The sequence below is a fragment of the Candoia aspera genome, chromosome 5, assembly GCF_035149785.1.
Source record: "Candoia aspera isolate rCanAsp1 chromosome 5, rCanAsp1.hap2, whole genome shotgun sequence".
NCBI classification, from domain to species: Eukaryota; Metazoa; Chordata; class Lepidosauria; order Squamata; family Boidae; genus Candoia; species Candoia aspera.
The window spans coordinates 11,640,475-11,645,220 of NC_086157.1; positions in this window are offsets into that span (position 1 = coordinate 11,640,475).

Sequence of the window (4,746 nt, forward strand, 5' to 3'; positions counted from 1 at the left end):
GGCCTCGCGCACCGCCGCTGGGGCCGAGGACCTGAAGCTGGAGGCGGGCTGGTCGTCGCCGTCGGGCGGCCAGGCTAAGGGCACCCCGGGGCGGCCTTTCCCGGCAGCCCTTTGCGGGGAGAGGGTCGCACTGGACGGGCAAAAGGAAGGCGGGCGCCCTCTGCTGCTCCGGTTGCCGCCGCCACCGCCGCCTTTTCCTGCCCGTGGCCTCCCCCTTCTCCGCGCGCATGCCGCCCCCCGCCCAGCTCGAGTTGGAGCCCCAAACTTCATTTTTAATTAGATCTTCCCAAGTCCAGCCAACAAATGAACCTTTTCTTTTTGTCCATTCATCATGGCCCTGCCGCGGCGCAGGCAGATCTCAGGGTAATTAAGGACATTTATCGTGGTGGTAAAACAGTTTAGCAGCCCTTGTTATATGGGGAAGGTCACTTTGATGGATTTACATGGGGCGAGGGGGGGGGGTGAATTCGGGGAGGAGGGGGAGCCTCCACCGCCTGCGAGCCGAGCGCATTGATCAGAGACGAGCGCCGAGAGCACGGAAAGGTCATCGCGGGAAAAGGAGACGCTCCTGGGGGGCAGGAAACCCGTTTCCATCTTGCGGCCTGTCGCTCACCTGAGGCCGGGGGGGGGCACCCCGACGAGGGGGGGGGAAAGGCCAGGGAAGCGCCCTTCCTCAAAATCATCTCGCCCTTCCTCTCCCTGTATGTACGCGCGCGCACAAACCCACGTATACACGCATGTATGTATAATTGTATATATGGATACATTATTGACAGACCCTCCGTCCTGCGACGCGGCTAAGATTCGGGCGCCGTCGGTGGGTCTCCGTTCTAGGACAGGGCGTGGGCTTCGGGGTAGGGAACGCTTGACAGTTTAGGGTGCAACCCGCCTGGGTCGGCACAAAGCATCTTGCTTGGGGATAGGCAACCTTTTCGTGCGTACGTGCGTGCGTGTAAATCGCTCTGAAAACCGGTTCGAAGCCACTTGTGATTCATTTCATCTCCCCCGACAGAGCAAAGGGCGGCCGGTGGTGTCCGGGGCGGAAGCCCAGGCCGCAGCGCTTCAGGAGGAAAGCCGGCGCTCCCCTCCAGGCAGGCGAGAGAACGGCTCCGGTTTTTCTCCAGAAGCAGGTGGTTTTCCGTGGTCGGAAGCCCGGAGAGAGAACCCGGCGCCTGGCGTCCTGTTGCTCTCTGCGCAGCACAACGCGCAGGCCGTCGCTCTAGCTGCCCTTCACAGCGTTCCCGCGAGGTAGGCTAAGCTGAGACACGGAACCGGGCCCGCTCTGCCTGCGTCACGGGGGTAGCGGGTAGGGAATCGGCCGAGCGAACGGCCGCGCCTCCTTTTGCCTGCGCCGCTTTCCCTGCCCCGTCCCCCCCCCCCAAGTCACTTCTCCGTTGTGCCTCGTGCGCTCCTGGGTCCCCGCTGGCGGAGCAGCAGGAAACGTTTCGTCTCCCAGCCCATCTCCCCCCGCGTTTGCCTTCCGGGGAGAGCCTCGAGCATCACCGCCGCCTTCTCTGGCGGGGCCTTCCCGGGCGGCCGAAGTGGGTCCGCGCCTACGCTTTCCCGGGGATCGCTTCCCCTGGCAAGGATTTCCAGGTTGGAAGCGCACCGGAGAAGTTTTGCCAGACCGGGAGGCCGTCGAGTGCGGCGCCGGGCGCGCTTCGGATGCCTCGCTCGTCCTCTGTTCGCGGGGCGAGGCGACTCCCTTCCCCACGTAGGCCACGTGCCGGGACGCAGCGCTGCCCCGCCCCGCCCCCTTCTGCCTCTCGGGTTTCTTCGGGCGAGCCCCGTTTGGATCTCCAGTGATGCCCGGGCAGCCCGGGGCGGGTGAGCGTCGAAACGTTTCCCCTGCGCTTCTGTTCTGTGCCTGGGAGCCTCGTTCCCACGTGACACTTCTCAATCTTGTTCAGAGACAGGCAGCGAATTAAGTCTGGGGACAAGCCCGTTTCCAGTGGTCTCCTTCGATTCGGATTCTCCCCTCCCCTCCCCCTTGGAGACACCCAAGTTCCACCCCGAGGGCTGACCACCAGTCTAAGGCCGTTCCCCAAAACGTCTCTTTCGGGCAAGGTTGAAAGGATTCGAATGGGCCTGGCGCCTGCTCCGCCGAGCTGGGGGGCTGGAGGGAAGGCGTCGCTGGAGCGGATTCCGCTGCTCCGCCGGGCCTCGCCACCTGCGTCTCCCGGCAGGCAGGCAGCCGGGCAGGCGCGGGTTCAGAAGGCCGGGGATCGCCCGGGTCGGCTGTACTGTCATGAGCATAATTGAGGTTAATGCTTCCTGCGCCGCTGCGGGATTATTAAATTAATATTATCACACCACGAATCCTAATTAGAAGCTTAAAGAGTGATCCGGGAAGGCCCCGGATCGCCTGCGCCGACGGCGGCTCGCCCCTTCCCTCCCTCGCCGAGTTGTGGCAAAGCCGGGCGGTCGGTCAGGGGCGAGGCGGGGAGTCCCACTCCTGCGCCTACCGCCACGTCCGCCCGTTCCCGGCCTCTCTCCCCAGATCCGGCGGGTGCCCACGCCGAAATCCCCGTGATCCGGAGGCAGCGACCCAGCGAGAAGAGAGACCCTTCGCCAGAGGCGCGTGTTCCCCGGTGGATCCCTTCGAGGGGCCGCGGGGCTTTCCCGCTTTCCTCCCAAGGCGACCTCGACGGCGCACCCTCCCGCCCCATCAACCCCACCCCCCGCCGTTCGGCGTCCTCTCCCCCCGCTAACCACAGCCCTGCGGCGACCGGGGGAGGCGAGCCGGGCTCCGTTCCGGCGGGGCGACTGTAGCGACCGGGGGCGGTCAAGGGGGGAGCAGGCGGCCCTTCGCCCTGGACGCGCCGCGGGGCCGGGCTGAGCCTCCGGCTGCTGCTTCCAGCGCCCGCGGCCTCTTCGCTGCCGCCGCCGCCGCCACCGCCGCCCGCCTCTGCCTCCGCCGCTCTCCGCTTCCCCCTCGCTCGCTGGAACATATTGAAGGGGAGGAAGAGGAAACATTAAGATCAACCGGGAGCTCTGCCGACGCTTTAACGATTTCAAATGAGCTCTGACTCGGGTGAAAATCTGACAATTACCCGTCAGGATGGCAGATGATGGTTAAAATTACCAGGAATCAATATTCTCGCCGGGTGTCCCAGCCTGATAAGAGAGACCAAGACAATGTTGACTATTAAAGTCGACAGCTTGAGATATTACACTATTAGTTATGCTATTTTTAATAATCTATAATATTTGGGCTATAATTAATTAATTATACGGGTCAGATAATATCTGGGGCTGGAATTAGGTCTGAAGGGTCTATTAAGGCTGGTAATGAGAAAGGGGAAATCTAATCTCAGGACGAGGAGCCGTGAAGGAACAACTCGGCGGCGGAGTTCAGGCAGCCCGAGCCGGAGGAGCGAGGAGAAGGCGCGCAGGGGAGCCGAGGCGGGGAGCGGCCTGCCCGGAACTGCGCGGGGTCTCCCGCCCGCGCGGGAAGGAGCCCAAAGGCAGGGCGCCCGGCTTAAAAGCGGCGGAAACTGGCGCGGCGGGTGGGGGAGGAAAAGAAAGGCAGCCCCAATATTATTTTATGAAAACGAAGTGGAGCAGAGGGACGGGCGGAGAGCCGGGAGCACGCCGGGGTTCACTCGCCGATTTGCAGGCGGGCTGGCCGCGCCGCTCCGCGCTGCGCTGCGCCGGTCGAGCTCCTGGACAAACCACAAACGAAGTCCGCCTCTGGGGCCTCGGGAAAGGACGCCCCGGGCTGCGCCTCCTCCCCGCGGTCCTGCTTTGAGGCGCGCTCGGCCGCAGGGGGAAAAAATCTCAGAAGTTTCAAATCTAACTTTCTATCTTAGATGATGGGGCGACCTTCCCCGGGTCGGTGTGGCTGTCACTCTTTCCTTTTCGGAATGCACACACACACGTCAGCTTTATTCTACACGCTGTAGACCGGCTCTAGAGAAACGCTGCATATTTTGAGCGCGTTTTCTCTAGAGGTTGAGAATCGTTCCGCCCGTCCGCACCCCGAAGGGTTTCCTTGTGGTCAAATAAGACGACAAAGCGAGAATCAGTGTCAAGTTGTGGTTGTTTTGCTATTAACCACTAATCCTAGCTGGGTAGCTACTGATATTTTCCTTGACTTTTATTCTATGCTACCTTTTGAGTATTTTACATTCCTGTTGTGGGGGGAGGTCTTTGGGATTGTTGTTGTCGTTTTTAAATTAAAACCTTTGCTTTTTATGGATCGTTAACATTTTCGTTAACAATTATTATTATTCTGCTCTGGATGGCAGCTTGTGAATAACGTTTTCGTCAAACTGCTTGGAGGCCACGTTCTTCTCTGCCAAAAGGCAATTCCGCCCCTGAATAATCTCAGGTGTGTTTAGGGCAGAGAAGTAAGTTTGGAATGGTCGTTATCGGCTGCGAGTGTCCATTTGCCCACTCACTTAATCCTTTTAATTATTAACAGCTTTTTAAAATCTTCCCTTCCCAGTTAAAAGATGTTATCAAGGTGCCTTACAGGATAATAATGCTACTAACGCAGGAATTCAGCTATTTTCTTGGCTCCTAAGTTCTCTTTTCTTTTTGAGGGGAACCCCACCACTAGCGGGGAAATCCTAAATTTCTGTGCTCAAAGCCACCCCCGACACGGTTACTCCCTTACTACGTACACAGTTGGACCCTCAGGCTACGTAAGCTACCTATGCCTGTGTTACTTGCTTTGGAGTAGACATGCATATTATGTTGCTATTAACGCTATAAAGCTCGCAGGGTGCATGGTGGACGTCC